Consider the following 23333-nt stretch of genomic DNA (forward strand, 5'->3'; position numbering starts at 1 on the left):
TCAGTCGATCCTCATAACTCATATTGTACAGTCCTGAAACCATCTTTGTTATCTGCCTCTGTACCCTTTCCACAGTCAATTTATCCCCTTCAAATCCTGGGGACCAAATTTGAGAACAATAATCTAAGTGTGGTCTGATCAGGGTCTTATACAACAGAATGATAACTCATTTATCTATGCAGGTCAGCGTCCTTCTTAGTATTGCAGCAATCCTCTTAGTTACCCTCACCACCCAATATGCTCCCTGAATTTCAGTTTTCTATCAATCATCACCCCCAGATCTCTTATCTCCCCTACCTCCTCCAGTACAGCTCCTCCAATCGAGTATGCATCCTCCCATCGATGGATCCCAAACCTCAAGACTTTACCTTTTGCTGCATTGAACTGACAACCCCATTCATTTGCCCATCTGTCTAGTTTATTCAAATCCTCTTGCAGGGCTTCCACATCTGCACTATTACTGATAACTCTTCCCAGCTTCACATCATCTGCAAACAACTAAATGTCCCCTTGCAATCCATTGACAATATCATTGATATAAAGGTTGAACAATATAGGTCCTAGTACTGAGCCCTGTGGAACCCCACTTGTAACCTTCTGCTTCTTTGATATTGCCCCACCATACACAATTCTCTGATACCTATCAGTCAGCCAATCTTGAATCCATTTGACTAACCCGACATTTAAACCCATGTGCTGCAACTTAAATATCAGCTTATCATGTGGCACCCTATCAAATGCCTTTGCAAAATCCAAAAAATGGCAGTATATGCCTTTCCCTCATCAACTGCTCTTGTCTCTTTATTATAAAATGCAATCGTATTACTAAAGCAAGAGTGCCCTTAACAAATCCATGTTGATTCTCACAGATAACATTACTCTCATCTGTCCAACGCTGTATATAGTTCCTCACTAATTTCTCCAAGACCTTAACAACTACTGATGACACACAAACAGGCCTATAATTAGACACTTCCAGTCTGCTACCACCCTTATGCAGCAGCACTATCTTACCTTCCTTCCATTCTCTGGGTATTTTTCCCACAGCCAGACTTTTATTGAAAAGCCAGGTCAACGGAGCTGTCAGTTCTTTAGCACATTCTCTCAAAACCCATGGTGAAATACCATCCAGTCCAACAGCTTGACTGGTATCCAGAATACTCAGTATTTGGAACACACTCTCCTCTTGCACCTCTAAACCCTGAACCTGCCCTATCCCTCTAGTATTAAAACTTCCTCCAGGATGAAATACTCCAATAAAGTGTTCATTGAACAACTCCACTATATCCTCTGCATCAGTCACTCTATTCCCATTTTTATCCCGCAATGTCATTCTTCCATTATCATTTCTCTGCCTACTGGCCACATAGCTAAAAAATTCCCTAGGATTTTCTTTGGATCTTAGTGCCAATCTCTTCTCATATTCCAGTTTTGCCTTCCTCACCATTCTGGTCACTCTCCTGGCCTGCGTCTTATATTCTTCGTGTATCTGTCCTCCACCCCCTCTCCTTATATCTCTTCCATAATCTCTTTTTCAACTTCAGTTCCTGTTTGATATCGTTTGTCATCCACTTTACACCAAATTGTGTCCGTTTCTTCACCCGTGGAATACAGCTTACTATTGCTGCTAACAAATATTCTTTCACAATTTCCCAAGCACTAATGATATCCTGGCCTTCGAATTCTGCCCTCCATGGAACTGCCTCTAGTAGATACCTAAGACTATAATCACCCACCTTATAATTCCACATATGTTCCCTTTTTCTTTGATACACCTGCATGTCTGTTCATCTTCCAAGTCAAAACCACATGGTCACTCTCTCTAACTGGTGGGAGAGATGTCATCTTACTTATTATCAGTTCTTCTGATGCTATGACCAAATCCCAAACTCCTGAACCTCTTGTTCCCTCTATTACATGCTACCAATGACATTTGTCCCTCAAGAATTCCAGAAATTCTATCCCCTTCTTACTACTTGCATTTTCCTCTTCCCAGCTTATACTGCTGTAGTTAAAATCTCCCATAACAATCATTCTTCTTGCACTTGCCAAGCTCAACTGCCTGAAAAAAATTTTTCTTTTGAACTCAGAAAATATTTTTCGCTGTGGTGATGAGTTCGAAAGAAAAATTGCAGAATCCAGGGAAATCATCCTGAACACTTAAACAGCAATTTAAGTTATAATATCCCAGATACCATACTGCAGTTATTCAATATTGGCGTTCACGAGAGCCTGCACGCACACACGCAATAAACAATAGCGCGCCAGTTGGAACAACTTAAAAAATACACTGTTTTTTGTTTCAATTATGTGTTGCAATTTTTACCTGTAATTCCCAGTTCTTTAGATACTTCAATGTTTATTACTATTCTCTTCCTTTAATGAATACTTAATGAAGGCTGTTATAAGCCGAAACTAGTTGTATTATTTTCATTAAACTTTATAAGTTATCTCGGTTTATATATTTATATATATATATATTTTTTTATGAAGAATGGAATGACTAGAACCGAGATTTAAGTAAAAAAGGTTTTAATATAAAAACACTACTAGTTTCGGACTAACAGCCTTCATCAGGTGACATTATAAAAGAAAGAAAATACACTAAACACTAAAGGTTAAAAGACTATGAACAACATAGAGAATCTTTATACATAATTAGCATGAAAATGTTGTAGTTGTATTTAAAGCTGTTCTTTCGCTTGTTGCATTGTTGGGAGAGTGCGTGCTTGCAGCATCACGTGAACGCCAGTACATGATTACAGCTGAATGACTATCTGGGAGGTTGTAGCCCAAGTTATTATTTAGATGAACAGGATTGAAGATGATTTCTCTAGATTCCACGATTTTTCTCTCTAGTTCATCATTGCAACGGAAGATGTTAGTAGATTTTTCCCAGCAGACTTTGTGACTTTGGTTTTCATCATTAGGATTAGCCAAGAAAAGGATATGACTTGATAATGCACTGGCTCGCTGTCTCTTGTAAGTAATGTCCCTGATGTGTTCTTCCATACGCAATTCGACAGATTTGTTTGTCTGCCCAAAATAAGGAATATCACAATCACACAATATTTTATATACACCAGGGTATTTGAGTTGATGATGACAAGGTTTTGGGTTGGCTTATTAAGAAACGGATCTTTGGAAGTGGAGTGAACAAGGTTCTTATATTGTATTTTCTTAGAACTTTTGCTGATTTATGTGAAACTGTACTTATGTAAGGAATAGATGTATTGCCTTTGAATCTATTTGTTTCTTCTGAGTGATGTCTAGGAGGATTAAGAAGGAATTTTTCAATGATTCTCTTGGAATATCCATTAACTTCGAAAGAAGTTTTCAGATAGTTTATTTCTGTAAGAAGTTCATTTGGATCATCCAGAAGAGAACGGGCTCTATGTCCCAAGGTGGAAATTATTCCAAGCTTATGAGGAGGGAAGTGATGGGACTGACTATGCAGATATCTGTTGGTATGTGTGGGCTTTCTATATATATCGATATTTTGAGTTTACCAGAAGAATGAGTTAGTTTGACATCAAGAAAAGGCAAGGAATTATCGGTTTCAAGCTCAGCAGTAAACTTAATACTTTGATGTCGGCTATTGAGATGTTCGAGGAAAACCATAAGGGATTTGTGTCCATGGCTCCAAATAATGAAGACATCATCTACATAGCATTTCCAAACTTTAGGTGTTAAAATAAAGGAAGAGATAGCCGGTTACTTCAAATTTCAAGATAATATATACAAACAAAATCATGGACTGGCTATGGGTAATCCTTTATCCCCTGTACTTGCAAATATTTACTTAGAGGATTTTGAAACCAAGGCTATCTCTTCCTTTATTTTAACAAATGAGCGCCTCCAACTGAATGATGCAGGTAGAGAGTTGAAACTGGTACACTAAGCTCCCCATTGATGGTGCTATCTATTACGCATGCACGGCATTTTAAAATTGGTGTGAATTTTGTGAGGCCGGAAACTTTTGGAACCTACCTCATATGCTAACTGTTTTGAAAGGGAATAATGAATCCAAATCATAACACCTGCTTGTGCACTTTGGTCTCTGGTGACTCCACTATATATTACATTAAAATTTTCAGTTTTCATAGTTCCTTTTAATTTCTTTTTTCTTTCAGTGATTACTGCTATTTGAAAATTTCTTTTGTTTAATATTAAATCTAATTCTAATTCTTTATATTCTATTCCTCTTACATTCCAATTTGCTATGTGTATTATATTTTGTCGTTTCCATTTTTGCTTTACCTTTTTCATCCCAGGTCATTCTCCATATACCTTCGAATACCTTTCTCTGTTCGCCAAAAAGTAATTTAGTGTTCTCCATGTCAGGTTATTAGTGTGGCAGTGGATAGTCCAGTTGTAGGACTGCTACCTTAAGGCTTCTGAACTTGACTTCTTTCAAATTTAAACCCATATGAGGAATAGGATGTATTGAAAAGAAAAGAGGAGATTTTAGAGGGGAACATGAATGTAATCCTCGAGTACTCTAATAGTATATATAAGGGTCATAAAATATGAAGAGTTTGCTGATAAGCCTTATAGGAAAGGTTAAAGTGAGTGGATCTTCCTCAAAGTGGTAGAAGAAGAGGATTGATCCAGCTAGGGAACATGAATTCCACTTCCCTTACAATCAAGCTTCAAGTTTCAAGCAAGATTCAAGACAATGTCAAAATTCCTTCCTATTATCCCTATTTTTAATATAAGTCTGCCATTAATGTCATCTGTTCAGTCTCCTAATCTTTCTTAAAACTCTCATCTCTGATCTCTATTCCAAAGACTGGACTGAGATCAGAATTAGAAATAAAAGATGATCAAAATCAAGTCTTTTTTGCAGCACTACTTTAAAACTTTCATACCTCCTTATTTGAGCATTTCTGGTTGAATATCATCTATTCCTTTTTATCTTGTTAGCTTTTTTAATTATTGCTTTTTCTCTAAAGTATTCCATTGCATTCTTCTTGATTGTTTTCTATCACTGTTCTATCATTTCTTGTTACATTCAGTAATCTTTAAAAGTAATTACTCCAGACATGTAGAGTACTTTTATCTTCAGTCTTATTGTCACCTTTATTATCTCTGATTCCTTTTGCTGTACTCTTTCCTCTTTTTCTAAGCTTTTTCAGTAGCCTCCAGACCATTTTCCTACCTTTCTGATATTTATTAAGTGGCACCTGTAAAGAATTCAAGAAATTTGCTCCTAGCACCATCTACTGCTCACAAATGGTATTTTTGCTTATAAATTGTGTGGGATACATGGCTGATTTGCCCATGTCACATTTGCTGATTTCCTGTTGTCACAATGAGAACAAACTCAAATTGTCTTTTTCTTCTACTACCACTGTTACTACAACCACTACAGTCATCCCTCAACTTATGTCCATTCGAGTTACGTCCTCTTGAAGATATGTCCGTGATCCCATAAAGGAATAAATAACATTTTCAGGTAAACTTTCAAACAAGACGCAAGCGAGCGTAAGGTAAAGCATGCACAGTGGCAACAGCACTTTCAGCAGCAACCTCCCATTTGGCACGTGTCTTCAACAGTTCCTATATTGATTTTGTGTTTGAGAAATGGGTTAGTTGTGTATTTATCGTTAAATATTTTGCGATGTTTTGTGCAACATGGCCCTTACATGTCCAATCAAAAAACCTAGTGAAGAATCACAGAATAACAGGCGAGCAATTGATCTTGGAATGAAGTAGCAAGTTATAAAACAACATGAAGCTGGTAAGCCATCAATGTGATCGCACATAACTTCAGATGGTCTCATTCTACAGTGATCATTTTGAAAAATAAGGATAAAATCGTAGAAGCTGCGAAAGGATCTGCTTCCATTAAATCGATGATAGTGACGAAGCAATGACAAGGTCTTATCAGTGATATAGAAAAGCTACCTACATCATGGATAGAGGACGTGAACCAAAAGCGCATACCACCCCCCCCCCCCCAGCACTGTGACCATAACAAGGCACTATGTCTCTTCAACATGTCGAGGGAGAAAGCAGAATCCGATGACTAATTCAACGCTTCTTCCAGTTGGTCATGAGATTAAAGCAATGTTTTGTGCTGCATAATGTGAAAATGTATGGGAATCTGTAAGTGCTGAGAAGGCTGCCAAGGAGTTTGTGGAAAAATTGGATAAAATTATTATAGAGAAAAATTATTTGCCATGGCAAATATTTAATATGGATGAGACGTCCGTGTTTCAGAAAAAAATGCTCAAGCGGGCATTCATCCACAAAAAAGGTAATATCTATACCTAGTTTCAAAGCTCTTAATGCCTGTATTACGATTCTGTTACGGGTAATGTGGCCAGATGTAAACTGAAACCATTTGTGATATGGCACAGTGAGAATCCACAAATCTTCAAAAACATTAGGAAGCATACTCTTCCAGTTCATTATCAGAGTAATAAGAAGTCGTGGATGACTCAAAAATTGTTTGAGGATGCCTTAATGACATTATTAAGAGCATTAATAATGTCATTAAGGCATCCTCAATGACATAATGACATTATTAAGAGCATTTTTAATTCTGGATAATGCTCCAGGTCATTCATCTTATAGCCTTATATCAGTGATCTTCACCAAGTTCAAGGTCATGTTTCTCCCTCCAAACAATACTTCATTGATCCAACCAATGGATCAGGGAGTTCTTGCAGTGTTTAAGGCTTATTATCTATGGAGAAATTTTTCACAGGCCATTTCTGCTACTGAAGGAAATGAATACACTCTCATGCAATTCTGGAAAATATTCAATATTTATCGTGCTGTTAAAAGTATTGCTGTGGCTTGGGATGAAGTGACCTCTCAATGTATGAGTGGCATATGGAAAAAGACATTAAAAAGGTTTGTAAATCATTTTGGAAGTTTGTAATAGTGGACCTAGCAAACAATCTGAATCTCGTAGTGAATGATGATGACTTAATTCAACTCATAGAAAGTTCCCCTGAAGAGTTGACCAATGAAGAATTGGTCAAGCTGAAGGAACAATTGCTGCAGAAGAGGAAAAACAAGAAAAGGAAGAGGGGGGAAAAGAGAAACAGGAAGCGGTAGTTAAGCAATTTACAGTGAAGGGTCTTGCAGAAATGTTCTTTGCAGTTAGCGATTTGCAGTTCTCAAAATGGCTGAAGACATGGACCCCAATGTTGAACGCTACTTAATAATAGAAACGAAAGTACATGATGCATTTGTTTGCTCTGAGCAAATTTATGATGAAAAGAACAAGAGGAATAAGCAAAGCACATTGGATATTTTCATCAAAAAAAAGGTTACACCAGAAGAGCCACAGCCTGATCGTTCACACAGGGAAGGCAATGAAGATGTGATCGTGGAAGAAGATTTGGCTGATTATTCCCCTGTTTTATAGTGGCAGTGACACACAGTACATTTTAATAAGGTTTAAAAATTAAAATGACAGTATGCTTCTTGTGGTTAAGTCCCTAACCCCTATAACTCTGTTTATTTAATGTATCGACTTATGTCCTGCCGGATGGAACGAAAACCCGGACATAAGTCGAGGGATGACTGTACTACTATTACTACAATAACGACAACATCATCATGCCAGAGATTGACTAACTATCTTGGGAACGTGAACTTTGTTCCTGTTGTCAGTGACTAGAACTGAACTTAAAACAATCTTTCCTCTGGCAGCCTAATGATATAGATATAAATGCCATTTCTACAGCTCTACGCTTTTAAACATTGTTTTGCTTTTTTACATTTTGCCATTATTCTCTCAGAGCACATGCTGATTTATTTGCTTGGAATTTTCAGTATTCTTCCTTCTTTTTTTTCAAGACTGTAACTTTAATTTCCTGATTCATCATGGAGTTGTGATTTTTTTCTATTCTCAAAGACAGCTTAATTACATGTTTCACTGTCTGAATTCATGTTTTCTTCAGAAATTGCGAGTGAATCTTCAAAGTTTGATTCTCGTCTTCAAACACTTATTTTTAAAAAAATAATATTTGTATATTTTGAACCTATAGTTCACCTCTGAAAGCAGTTCAATTTTATTTCTTTTTAAAACTTTCTTACACACTTATTTTCAACATGATATTCGATTTAACCTTCCCAGAACTAAATGGTGATCACTTCATATTTCAAATCTTCTGTCCTAAACTAGCATTGAATATACTGCTATAAACAATAACAAAGTCAGTGAAGTTTTTCTCATTTCTTGTGTCTTCTCTCTCTCCATGTGAATTTGTGCATGCACATCTTTATGCTGGAACATGGTATTAATGACAACTAGTCTATGAACAGAAATCAAGCAGGCACTTAAATTAGCTATGATCTTTTCTCCAAATTTTTCCAAATCATTTGTCTGTCTATTATTTATTTTCTACTTTACTGTTAAGATTTCCAACAAGGACCAACTTTTCTTTCTATCAGCAGCTGCTTTTTCTAATGACTTGAAAAATTCTTCTGTTGATTCCTTAGTAGAACATTCTGTGGATCATTGGCACAAAGAAGTCTCATTGTCCAATTCCCTGTTTTGATGTTTGTCCACATCATACTGTTTGATATTGCCTGCCATTCAAGAACATTATCTCCTTAGTGTTGATTACTATAACTACTTCTTCCTTTTCCTGATCATTATGGCCTGAATATAACATCTTGCAATAGTTATTTAGAAGAATCTCACCTGTTTTTGTCTTCATTGTTTTGATGATGTCAGCTGTATTGACCTGGTACTTCTTTAGTTCTGCCAGTCCCACTTCTTTTCTGTCAATACTTCTTATGTTGATAGTGTTACTCTCATATTCTGCTGATAGTGATTTGGAGTTTGTTTCAGCAGCTTACTTTTCATTATTTTTCGTGGTTCCCTGATGAAAACACTGGGGAGGGGACCCTTGTTTAACTGCACAATGTCCCAGCCAGCATGAAATTTCATCATGTTGTACCATCATTTTGTATTTTGGTTTAAGCTGATAAGAATACAGTTTGGTTTGCTAAATCCCAAATATTCAACCTATCCTCATTCATTCAGTACATTTAGATACCTCCTAGCAGGATGTACTACGAGAGGGTAAGGATTGGACATTCGATTCAAAGTCCTGGTCAACTCTCCACTTTCCTTAAAAGGTTGTGTCAAAGTTTCCACCCATTTATTTTAGTTTTGACTTTTTATCCACATTGCCAACTTCATTCCCATTCACTGCAGAATTCTGTCGATTTATGTCAAATGCCTTTGCACAGCTCAGTATCACAATGTAGCCATTACCATTTTTTCAACTCAGCTATCACTTTATTACCAAAAGTGAATAAGCTACTGAGGTATCACCTACCCTTAGCATGCTGTTCCCTTACAATATCCCATTTCTGCCTGCCCATTCCTGAATTTTTTTTTCCCCTTAACCAACTCCACCACCACTCCTGAGATGCTGATCAGTTTGTAATTTACCATCATTCTTAGCTATTTCCTTATGTAGTGGAACTGTTTTTCCTCTCTTTCAATAGTCTCAGTCATGGGTAAGTCCTAAGGGGACCTACCCAAGACTGAGACTAATTAAACAATCTGGTCAAAGATCCTTCCTATTCCCTATTACATTCTCATAACATGCGAGCTGATAGACCATCTAATTCTATAGTGTATTCATTTCAAGGGTCTGTAATATCCTATTCACCTTCAGTTTATCCATTTTTATTTTGATTACTGCCCTCTGTCTCCAACACTTTTCAATATTTACATTAATGAAATATTAATACAGTGGAACACCTTAAACAATCAAGGTATAGAAATTTCCCAGAATAACAAAATAAATACGCTATTATTTGCAGATGATCAGGTAATAATATCAGATAAGAAAGACAATTTGCAAAGAGCAATATATAATTTAAACATTATAGTAGAACAGTTTGGAATGAAATTTTCCATAGATAAAACTAAAACAATGGCATTTTGTGGACAAACTCCAGTTAGAAGCAAAATAGTTATTAATAATAAAATAATAGAACAGATAAATACTTTCAGTTATCTTGGATGTGAAATATCATATGAAGGAGAAAAAGACATAAAATTAAAAACTTAAAATTTTTTTACAGATTATAGGCCAGATAAATAGAACACTCAACCCAAATATAGTACAAAAAGAAACATGCTTGAAAATATACAATACTTTATCAGTGCCCACATTATTATATAACAGTGAAATTTGGGCAATAAACAAAGAATAAAAGATAAAGAATAAAAACAAGTGAAATGAGATTTATGAGAAGAACTGCAAAATACACATTATTAGATCAAAAAAGGAACGAAGACATTTTAAAAGAACTAAAAACAAAATCAATAGAAGAAAAAACTAAACATATAAACAAAAATGGGTTGAACATATAAACCGAATGGGCAACAACTGACATCCTAAACAAATACTAAAATATAAGCCAATTGGAAAGAGAAGGCAGAGTGGGCCTCAAAAAGGATATTGGATGGATAATGAGACCAGTATGGTCTATACCCGTAATTAGTGTTATGATGATGATGATGATGATATTTTGAATACTGCTCCCTGCTGGTTACTATAGTAGTAGTAGTAGTGCCTCCAGGATGATACATCCTTGCATAGTTTAAGTAATTCAGCTTTTTTATCTGCTTCAGCTCCCTCCTCACCATCGGAATTCATCAGAATTATTCTCTCATAATCATTCTTCCTTTTACTTGTCAGATATTGAAAGAACTCTTTGGGATTACCTTTGACTTACCTTCTTTACCATGCTGGTCACACTTCTGGCCTGTGCTTCCGTACTGCTCATGTGCTTGCTGATTACCTTTCTCTTTAAATTTTCTTCACAGACTTTTCTTTATTTTCAATTCTTGCTTAATGGTATCATTGCATCAATTTAACTCCTATCTGATTTATCCTCCTAGCTCTAGGTATGCAGTCTGTTGCTATTACTACTTCCCTCAAACATCCCTGTACCATTTCTCCCATGCACTATTAACATTTAATCCTTACAGTTTCTTATTTTATGGTACTGCTCCTAGCAGTCTCCTGAATTTGTTGTAATTATCAGTTCTATAAGTCCACATATTCCTCTTCTTAGCTGAAAATTCCACAAAATCACTCTCAACAGTTGGTGGCAGTGTGGTAAACCTTGGATTACAGACAAATCTTCTGATGAAGTTACTATATCTAGCACTCTAAAACTCCTGGTACCTTTCATTACATGCTGCCCCAGATAATTATTCTTTAGTAAGCATGAATTCCATTTCCTTCTGCCCATGTGTCCTTTCTATATTTTTTCCATGGTTGAAGTCTCTTATAATATTGGAGAGCAACTACTTGCCCTCTAGTCACTGAACTTATTTACAGATGCATGCCATCCACATCATCCTTTGCATCCCCAGGCCTGTAGCATCAACCAACTGTATGTTTTGTCCTGTTGGCCTCTATCTGACACCAGATATAGCCTCTAATGCACTACTTTCATGGACCTCCTATTGACTCCAATTCTTTTTTGGCTACAGTTCATTGCTGTCATCAGAAATATCCCTCATATCATCTCTATCCTCTCTAATTTCTCTCTATTCTCTTGAAAATACTATACCCTCCATGTCTGCCCTACTAACTATATCGACTTCTGTTAGCTGCATCTCATTAATGCCAATAACTTTTGGCCAAGAAGAACTAACTAATGCAACCCCCCCTGTATTGTAGTAGTCTGTATGTAGAGTGCAGAGCCCCCCTTCCCTAGGCCCAGCACTACCTGTATGCTTTATATTAATCATTCTTTTTTGGTTTTTTTTAATTATCATATCTGCACACTCACTAATCTGCCCCCCCCCTTCCCAAGTAGATCTGGTTTCTCAGATTTTGCATTTCCAACCTCACTCCATTCAGCAGCACTTTTTTTTTTTTACAGACTCCAAATACCACATCCATTCAAGTGGAAATTATTGCTATAATCATTTTCATTCATCAGACTGACTCCACACATCCACATGTTGGCTGTAGATGGTGCGTAATGATGCAGTTGTTGATAGAGACATAAGCGGTGTATATGGTAGGTTGTGAGTTGTGGAGTGCTCTCCTGTAATGAGTTCATTTTACTCCTTGAAGGTGTCATATAATAATAATAATTGTAATATGTTGATGCCAAGAATGATTGGAGCTAAGAGTTATTTTAGGTAGAGAAATCTCATTTTGAGATCTGAGTATTGCTGAAGGAAGACTGGAAGAAAAGGATTTTTTTTTTTTTTTCCCTCTATCTCCAAGAAATAAGACAGGACTGAAGTTTTCAAGCATTAGAATTTACAAGATTATCAAAATACCATTAAAAATGGTTTGGAGATCAGCCCCCCCTTCCCTAGGCCCAGCACTACCTGTATGCTTTATATTAATCATTCTTTTTTGGTTTTTTTTAATTATCATATCTGCACACTCACTAATCTGCCCCCCCCCCCCTTCCCAAGTAGATCTGGTTTCTCAGATTTTGCATTTCCAACCTCACTCCATTCAGCAGCACTTTTTTTTTTTTACAGACTCCAAATACCATATCCATTCAAGTGGAAATTATTTCTATAATCATTTTCATTCATCAGACTGACTCCACACATCCACATGTTGGCTGTAGATGGTGCGTAATGATGCAGTTGTTGATAGAGACATAAGCGGTGTATATGGTAGGTTGTGAGTTGTGGAGTGCTCTCCTGTAATGAGTTCATTTTACTCCTTGAAGGTGTCATATAATAATAATAATTGTAATATGTTGATGCCAAGAATGATTGGAGCTAAGAGTTATTTTAGGTAGAGAAATCTCATTTTGAGATCTGAGTATTGCTGAAGGAAGACTGGAAGAAAAGGATTTTTTTTTTTTTTTTTTTCCTCTATCTCCAAGAAATAAGACAGGACTGAAATTTTCAAGCATTGGAATTTACAAGATTATCAAAATACCATTAAAAATGGTTTGGAGATCAGAATGTAGAGTTATATAAGTTGCTATTCTGGAAATTTTGTAGAGCTGTACTTATGCTTATGCTTATGCTTGGGTATAGGGTAATTTCCTGTCAAGTATAATATATATGTATAATATATAATGCACCATATATATATATATATATTCATATTTATATATACTGACTATAACCGAGACTAGAATAACAATTAAATTTATTCAAAACATAACATGTTTCATCGGATTGTCCGACTTCTTCAGGCATGGGAACATAGAAAGCAAGTAAACACTATAAGAAACATCGTATCACTATAAAACGACTATTATAAAATCAGTTAGCTTTGAACTGTAGCTATAGTCCGTGTTGAAGTTCTATTGTTAAGTAGCTGCGTGCGTCTGATTTCACGCGTGTGCCAATATCGGATAGCAGAGCTGAAAGAGTCCGGTAGATTATAGCTAAGGTTATTATTTATGTGATGAGGGTCCATAACAATATCCTTAGACTTGACTATGCGTCGCTCCACGTCGTCACGGCATATATGAAGGTTTGAGGTTGTTGTCCAGTTTATCTCATGTTGACGGCCTTCATCATTTGTGTTTACTGAAAACAGTACATGGCTTGACAGGGCTAGTTCTTTTGTAGGCAATGTCTCTCTGGCGTTCTTCTAGACGTAGGAGGATGGATTTTTCAGTTTGGCCATAGTATTGGTTCCTGCAGTCGCACGTGATTTTGTACACTCCTGGGAATTGTAGATGGTTGTGAGCTTGTTTGTATTTGCTTAAAATCGATCTTAGTTTAGGAAGAGTAGAGAAACGGGGTTTTTATGTTGAACTTTCTTAAAATTCTTCTTAGTTTCATGGAGAGTGAGCTGATATATGGTAAGGAGATATAACCTTTTGGATTGTCTTGTGTTTCAGAGTTGTTTTGATGCCGATGGTATAGATGCTTATTAATAGTTTTCGACGAGTAGCCATTACTTGTAAAGGTTCTTTGTAGATGTTGTAGTTCATTTTTTAGATCTTCATCATCTGACAGTATAGATCTAGCACTATGTACTAGGGTTGAGATGATACCCACTTTCTGTGCAGGATGGTGATGTGAGGACGCATGCAGGTATCTATCTGTGTGTGTAGATTTTCTAAAGATCTTGCTCTAGTTCTTTTGTAGTCTGATTTTAATAGAATCAGATGACTTAGCAAGTCTTACGTCCAGGAACTGAAGGTTATTGGTACCATGGTCCCAGATAAGAAATATGTCATCTACAAATCTTAGCCAAATTTTTGGTTTAAGAGTTAGCTGAGGAGATTGCCTTTTGTTCGAAATCTTCAAAAAAGATGTTAGCTAATATAGGAGACAGGGGGCTTCCCATTGCCAATTTCTGTGTATTCTGAAGGTAGTATTGGATTTAATTAAATATATAATTTATCACAATCTGCCAGTGTTGTTTTATCAATATTCTGGTTGTTTGATGTTTAACTTTTGCTCAAGAAGGATCGATCTTTTCAAACCAAGTAAAACTTTTTTTTTTTTTGCTTTATGATGATTCTATCTATATAAGGTTGGAAACTTGTAGTTCATATTAGTACCATGAATGGACTAAGGATTAGATTATCTGGAAGCCCTGCACTACAAACCAAATTGGAAACTTTTTCAAGTCAATCTAGCTCTCTAATAAGTTAGGTGGTAGTCTCATCTCATGCAGAATCATCTAACACTTAAAGATCTTTACAAATATTGTTGAAAGTTTTTTCACTTGGTTATACTATAAATTAAAAATGCCAAGAAATTATATTCTTGGTTTCATCCTTTATCCAAGTGTAAGCAAACAAAGTTTGCATGTGAAGTAACTTCACAACTGGGCTACTTGTATATAGAGACTAATGATTCCTCATCAATTGCCTTAGTATCCCATAATGCAATGCACATATCCTTACGGACAATGTATAATGCTATGCATTATAGGAAGGGCCACTACCCAGACCGGTTTCGACTTTCACCATCTTTCTCTAATCCAGAATATTTTAGTAATAGGGTGTGACACCTTTTGACTACTTGTATATGGAAATATGACTTTGCATTACTTCAACCTTGGTATCACTTCTGGGTCTGGATCCCACTGATGAGACTTCAGTAAAGATCGAAACTGGTCTGGGTAGTGGCCCTTCCCATAATGTATAATATTATACATGTCTGTAAAGATATGTGCATTGCATTATGGGATACTAAGGCAGTTGATGTGAAGTCATTAGCCTCTATATACAAGTAGCCCAGTTCATGAAGTTACTTCACACACAAACTTTGTTTGCTTACACTTGGATAAAGTATGAAACCAAGAATTATAATTTATTATTATTATTATTACTAGGGGGGCTATGACCCCCTGGTGCATATCCCCCCCCCCTGAGTTCCAGACTGGTAGGCCGGTTCTCCTTTAATTCTGATGACTCGAATGGGGTCCCCCTGGTGCCTACCCCCCTGCGCGAGTTCCAGACTGGTAGGCTGGTTCTCCTTGAATTCTGATGACTCGAATTTTGAAGACTCGAAAGGGGGAGTTCTGGCACCTAGGGTAGCCCCTGAGTGTCAAGTCTTCAAAAGGGGGGGGGGCTCAGTCCCCTGGCACCTACGCCACCCAACTCCCTGAGTTCTGGACTGGTAGGCCGGTTCTCCTTGAATTCTGATGACTCAAATTTTGAAGACTCGAGACTAGCCCCTGAGTTTCAAAGCGTTTCAAAAAACATGACATAAAAATGCTTATCATTTTATATATATATATATATATATATAGGGTAGATTATTACGTGACACCTCCAGGGAGTCCAAGAACTCATCACGGGAGGGCACTCTATTCTGCCTTGCTAAATTCATCTCATCCTCTCCACTACTGCTTAATTCTCCTACTACAACACTGCTACTATCATCTTGGCATCTTTAATTTATTTAAAATATGTAATTTACTTTACAAATATTCATGCTGAAGTGGGATTCAAACCCACAGCCTATATAAATGTAATGATGCAAACTTTGATTTATATCTTGCCAAAATGTCACCATATATGAAGACTTTAAATATAAAAACCAAGCGTAGTTAGTACAAGCCATTATTAAAGCACTATTAGCAAAGAATTTGAAGAGATCAGCTAATTTTGCAGATTATAATAATTTGCTTTCCTTCTCTCCTTAATAGGATGCATTCATCTAATCACATATATAAAAAAAAAAGTGTATTTTTAAAAAATTTAATGCTGTAATATTAAATGCCTGTTCAGTAATTGAATTCAATTTATATGAATGATAGTATTTTTCTTACTATTCTCTTTAATTGGAATATATATATATATTATTTATTTTTCTTATCATTACATACTAACTTTTTTTCTTTATTTTTATAAAAAGAAAACTATTCAATTTTTTGTAGTCATTCACTATTATTCAGCATGAGTGATCATTTTAGCTGCTTCCATTTATTTACATTCCTTAGTTTCCTTTATTGAAGGTGAGAATACCTTTTACTTTCGCAGTTATATTGTTATGTTATGAATTTGTCATTGCTGTTACTATAGCAACTCTGTGGTAAATACTGTATTTTAGGAAATGAAAGTATCAGTAATATATAAATTAATCAGACAAACTTCATATTAAATTTATGATAAATGGCCATTTTATCAAACATTTCTCTCAATTGATTTACACTGGTTTACAAGATAGTCTGGTCTAAATAGTTAAGATAGTCAGGATCATTTTATTGATTTGACCTGTATTCATATACAAAACAAGCACTTGTAGGTTGTGTACAGTCTTGCTGTCAGTTAATGACCTACATATATTTGAATACTCTTTATTTTATTTATTTATTTTGTTATGCATATATTTATGTATATATTATAATATAATGCCATGAATTGTTTTCAATTTTGTTTTAAAATTAGCATACATTATACATTAGCATTAAATCCTTTACTGTTTCATACAAACTTTTGATTCTTTAAGTGATTCAAACTAATAAAATATATTCTATACATTTAGGATAACATGATAAGCTTTGAGAAGAAAAATAATATTTTTGAATTGGTGAGTGTTTTAGAGTAAATTTTCTATTATTAGTAGTGTAGTTAATAATATTGAATATTGCTGAGTATGGTAATTAAAAATATAGGTTTAACATAATCATAACAGATTCAATACATTCATTATTTACTTTTATGTACTTGAATAGATTTCATATCATATTAAAACATAAGCTCTCTGTGCATACCATATGCTACTTCATATTATTTGAACTTGCAACAACATATTATTAAATAGCTATCAACATATTGTTCATTCAAACTTTGTTTACCTTTCATGAAAAAATTATTTATACTGAAAAGAATTTTTTGTAAGCCATGCTGTCTCTGAAAAGTATTTCATGTACTGCATGTATATGTATGCTTCATCATTATATAATTATTAACTCATTTTGAAACTCTTGAACTCAGTGTAATTGGCAATGGTGTTGTTTTCATAGATAGTTAATTATCATTTTTCATACTCTTATTTATTTATTTATTATTTTATTATTTTTTTATACAGAATATTTAAGCCATGCATAGCTGTTTCCTTGCTTGTCTTGTTATTATTCATAATTGATTCAGATGTATCAGAAATATAAAGCTGTGTGCTATATCAATGTTGCTGTACTGCAAGAAGTGGATGAAATTAGAGATTTGGGAGTGATGGTTGACAGTAGACTGAAGTTTAGAGGGCATATTGTTAGTGTTGCAAAGGCTGCACATCATAGTGCTATGATAAGAAGTACTTGAACATGTAGGAATAAGGAAGTGGTTGTGCCACTGTATAAGGCACTGGTCAGGCCACACTTGGACTCAGTGGCGCACTAAGGATTTAATCTTGGAGGGGGCCGAGCACTCATGATTTAATCTTGGGGGCAAGTTGAGTAGATGATTTGAGAATACACACTATGCATTGCATACGAGCTATGACTGAGCATCTGCAGCGATCTCCTCTGGTCCGGCTCGGTCAAACGAAGTAGCGCCCAAGCACTATTTCGTTCGCCTTGCTTTCACAGCGGCCAGGATTCCCGAGAGCTATAGTGTATTCCCACCTTATGTGGCTGCTAATTCATAAGTAGCATAGAAATAGAAGACATGACACATAAAAAACTTAAAATCATAAACTTAAAAAACATTAATCCAGAGGGGATTATAAAAAGAGTAGAAGGTGAGAGGAGAAGAACCAGGCGTCATCCCTGGAAGTTGTGTAAAAGTGTGGTGAAGAGGGTTGTAGGAGTAGATTTTTTACATGGAGAATTGTCAGTGAATGGAATGCGTTACCAGAATGTGTTGTTAATGCAAGGAGAAAGTTAAGGAATTTAAGATTCTATATGATAAATATGTTGTCAGTTGAATGAACCTCCTACAATGGGTCTACTGACTCCATGGAGGTTGTAATAATAATAATAAAACTATATCAGAGATCACCGGTCTTCAGGGAACGGTGCTGTTGCACAAAAGCATGCTCTTCTTGAAAAAAAAAAAAAGTTTTTTTTTGAGAAGGGGGGGGGGGGGTCCTTCAACCAGACCAGCTTGATTGGCCAAGTGGTTAGCATGTCTGCTTTCCAGCCAAAAGACTGCGGGTTAAAATTCTGCCATGGGTATGGATGTTTGTGATTGTCTGTGAAAATATTAGTGGTGTGCAGCAGATGGCATTGGTGTAGATCAGGGCTGTCCAAAGCACTGGCCGTGGGCCGCATGCTGCCCACAGTGTGATTTTGTGCAGCCCACCTGTAGGTTTAGATTTTTATAAGCGAAAAAATAAAATAACAATTTGAATCGAATGCGTACTAGTTATTTTAATTCTATCACTAATCGATAATCTTGATGTTGGTAATTTTATTTGGTGTTTTTACATCACTATATACCCATGTATTTTTCAAATATTAGATGTGTCAAAGAAGCATTCTTACACTGTTTTGTTCCAATGTGCATACTTCAGGCGCTCACGGGAAATGTGAGCATGCGATTAGTGTGCAATTAGTGTTGTTCGTTTGTTCAGCTATTGAGATTATGTCACTGCTGCTCACTAAATTACTAGATATACATTTTGATGCGGCCCTTGGATAAATCTTTTCTTTTTAATGCAGCCCTCGGATTACCTAAGGTTGGACAGCCCTAGTGTAGATGATGCGGTTCGCTGTAGTTAGTGGATTGAGTGGTGGAGATGGAGAGTTGTAGAGTAGGTGTCCTCCCTTGATGAGTCTTTGGACTCCTTGGAGGTGTCACATATTAATAATAATGTTGTGTGTGGTTAGCTTTGTAGTTATGTATTTGTATTTTTATATTATCTCCTAAAATAAATCTTGAATGAAAAAAAGAAAAAATGGTGTAATTTTGATAAATTAGTTAATGAAATAGAAGAGGCCTTTTAGATTTTCACTTAGGCAATTACTAAGAAATTAGGAGGCAGTTTAAAAGTAACCACTTAATTGACAATAATGTTAGCTAAGTAGCTTCTTCTGAATTGAAGCTGATATTTGGAAATTTTAGCAGCACAATAATAGTAACAAAACAATAATGTTGTGTAACTGTTTATAAATCAGCCAACTTCTTATTTCTCATTGGGAGGGTTCTTACATGGCTAAGTTTTTTCCTTCTGTGAGAATTTTAGGAGGTATCATTTATGTTTTTTAAATGAGGACCTTAACTCTACGTTTCACCAAACATTTCCATATCTCGTGTCTGTGGATGAGTGATGTTGCCACAGAGACCAACAGTGGTATGATCCATATCGGTGTGCTTCCAGGTAATGAAAGAGTCAACCATTGATGACTTTCTTTATTATTTATTCAATTGAGTGTGGTGGAACAGTAATTTGGTTGGTTCCCATATCCTTTTCTTTGAGATGGCTTGATTACATTCTGTAAGGTAGACATGCCAAATGAATATGAAAGACTGTAATGATATAGAATGGGAGCTAATTATGAAGCAGAAGTTTTAAACACATTTGAAGGGGGGGGGGAATGCCACAGGACCAGAAACTTGTTGGTATCTAAGTTATTTAGGATTCTATCAGTGTTTTTCTAATGAATGACTAGCAGAAGCAGGCAGTGAGCAGTACTTTGTAAAACATAATACATTTAGTTTAATCCTTTATTCAAGTGTAAGCAAACAAAGTTTGCGCCTGAAGTATCTTCAGGACTGAGGCAACTCGTGGTAAAGGTGGACCAAGCTCCCATCACTCCTTGTCTTACTATCGCCCATAATGCAAAGCACATCTCCTTGCAGACATGTATAATGCTATGCATTAAGGGAAGGGCCACTACCCAGACCGGTTTCGACCTTTATTGAGGTCTTGTCAGTGGGAGCCAGACCCAGAGGTAGTGATACCAAGGTGGAAGCAATGGAAAGGTAATATTTACCTATACAAGTTGCCAAAAGGTGTCTCACCTTATTATTAAATTACTCTGGATTTAGAGAAAGATGTTGGAAGTTTTTTTCACTTGGTTAAACTAAATTTATTATAGTCTAACCAAGTGAAAAAAACTTCACCTGGTTCTATAAATGATAAACACTAAAAGAGCTCAAATGTCCACAGTACTGGTGATAATCCATAACTTATACTGTTCATATTGTAATAAACTTAGTTTCTCTGATTTTTTTCTTATATCTTTTCTTCCATTCATAAACAGTGCAGGATGGCTGCAGTACTGTTATTTTGCTTCCTGTAGCAGGTGAGCGTGGACAGCAGGATGCCCAACATCAACTGTAGCAGATGTTGGGCATCCTGCTGTCCAAGCTCATGAATTTGACTATATTTGGCAATAATATGTGCCATTCTGACACAATATTACTGCCAAAAACATCTCTGCCATGTGCTACTATGTCCACATGATGCTGTGCCTATTTCAGCACATTGGTGAGTGCTTCTGTAGTGCATTTGAAAGAATGATAGGATTTGATTTGAAAAAAAGATCTGAGTTCAACTCTTGTTGTGATGAGAGGAATCTTTATTTGGGCTTTTCAAGGTGAGTAAGCTAATCTCATATGGGAGGAGCAGTGTTTTCCCCCACTGAAAACTCAGGTTTTTCATCCTAAGTATAAGCAAAACAAATTAGAAAACACACACAGTTCACAGACAAAATTGCATTACAGCCAATAGCATTATAATGATTTCATAAGATGTGCCATGCTTGCCCATATGGACCTCATGGCTGTTGTGTCATCATAAGCTAAATAAATAAAAAAGCACATTGGCTTTTTGACAATAAGTGCAATTTCATACTTATAACACCAATCATTAATATTAAAATACAGTAAAGTTCAGCCTTAAATAGCACATTTTTTTATATCAGTCCACACAAGAGACTGCAAAATCTATAGCACATTAGAATAACAATAAATGTATATGGATATCTCTTACGTCAATTTATTATTTATTTTTGCACACAATTTTTTTGACTACATTTCTTAGCCATTTCCCATACAGTAAGAAGAGAAAAAAATAAAAAAAAGAACACCTAAATTGAATGCACATGAAATTATATGTGCTTTCAATTACAGGAGGAGATAATTCCATCTATATTATTAGAATTCAAGGAATAAAATAAAATTTATTGTTATTCTGTCTTCTACTTATGTCTTGATTTTCAAATCTGCATCAGTGTCATGTGCATGTTTGTGTGTGAGAGCTTACTTCTTGAACATCTGGGAGGTAGATGTTCAAGAAGTAAGAAAGAACTGTCGATATTGAAAGTTTATTTTTCACTTGGTTAGAGTATAATAAATTTAGTTTAATCCTTTATCCAAGTGTGAACAAACAAAGTTTGCGCCTGAAACAACACCAGGGCAACTCCTTGCAAAGGCAGAGCAAGCTACCAACACTCCTATCTTAGTATCTCCTATAATGCAAAACACATCTCCTTGCGGATATGTCTAATGTTATGCATTAAGGGAAGGGCCACTACCCAGACTAGTTTCGACCTTTATTGAGGTCTCTTCAGTGGGAGCCAGGCCCAAGTCGAAATACCAGGCAGAAGCATTAGCAAGTCATCTCTACCTATAGGAGTTGCCAATTGGTGTGCCACCCTTTTTTAATAAATTACTCTGGATTTAGAGAAAGATGTTGAAAGTTTATTTTTCACTTGGTTAGAGTATAATAAATTTAGTTTAATCCTTTATCCAAGTGTGAGCAAACAAAGTTTGCGCCTGAAAGTATCTTCAGGACTGGGGTAAGGTGGTACAACACCAGGGAAACTCGTTGCAAAGGTGGAGCAAAAAGAACTGTTGATATGTTTTTTAAACACCTGAAAGTTGTAATCTTTTGGAAAAACTGTTTGAGAATGAGTTCCACAAGAGTATAATTCATAAATAAAAGCAAGAATGAATACTATTCTGGAACTCTTTCTCTTTTTTTGGAGGGTGAGTACCCTTCTTTTGCAAATCAGCAATTGAGAAGACTTCTCCTGCCCACCCACCTTCAACAAGCTCCTAAACATTCAGCTAAAAAGATGTTCTGGGGTTGTTTTACACATAATGGTCCAGGATCACTTGTGCCTGTTGATGGTATGATGAAAAGTGACCAATACATAAAAATATTGGAGAAAAGAGTGATCCCACAGATCCACAAAGGATAACTTAATACAATCCATTATAAAAGTATAGTTTCAAGATGCTGAAATAAGAAAAAAAAATTATTATTATCACGTGACACCTCCAAGGAATTCAACGACTCATCGAGGAAGGGCACCTACTGTACAACTCTCTGTCTCCACCACTCAAATCCACCAACTACAGCAAACCACATCATCTACACCGCCATCACTAGTATTTTCACAGACAATCACAAACATCCATGCCCATGGTGGGATTTTAATCCACAGTCTTTTGGCTGGAGAGCGGATACCCTAACCACTCAGCCAACCAGGCCGGGTGGCTATGTTCTATATTGGTAGAGTCCATGCATAAACAAATTAATGAACTTATTAGGAACAGAGGAGCACATAAATTATTAGGCAAAGTTGGAATTTAATTTTCGAGTTTTCTTTTTGTGAAATTAAAACTTTTCTTTATAATGTGAGTGTTTGAATTAATTTGTTCTCTTCTATATATATATTATTATTATGTGACACCTCCAGGGAGTCCAAAGACTCATCGAGGGAGGGGCACCTACTACACTATCCATCTCCACTACTCAAATCTACCAATTACAACAAACTGCAGTTACCATCATCATTTATGTTCTATACCAATGCCATCTACAGCCCATCACCAGTAGTATTTTCAAGACAATCACAAACATCCATGCCTATGGCGAGATTCGAACCTGCAGCTCTTTGGCTGGAGAGCGGATACGCTAGCCACTCGGCCATATATATATATATATATACACGTGAGAGTGGTCTGAAAAGTTCTCGGCCTAA

The 23333-nt window shown here is 36.0% G+C and overlaps 1 protein-coding gene across 1 annotated transcript in view; it reads left to right on the top strand.

Moving 5' to 3' along the window:
* LOC150107634 (uncharacterized) overlaps window positions 1–23333 on the top strand; it is a 276919-nt gene that overhangs the window by 22208 nt on the left and 231378 nt on the right. Inside the window, exon 2 of the mRNA XM_090392144.1 lies at window positions 16943–16987. The gene's annotated coding sequence lies outside the window, so the exon portion shown is untranslated. The remainder of the gene's footprint in view (window positions 1–16942; window positions 16988–23333) is intronic.

Source organism: Typopeltis vanoorti, chromosome 4 (genome assembly GCF_054136105.1).
Source record: "Typopeltis vanoorti isolate ZY-2024b chromosome 4, IOZ_Tvanoo_1.0, whole genome shotgun sequence".
NCBI lineage: Eukaryota > Metazoa > Arthropoda > Arachnida > Uropygi > Thelyphonidae > Typopeltis > Typopeltis vanoorti.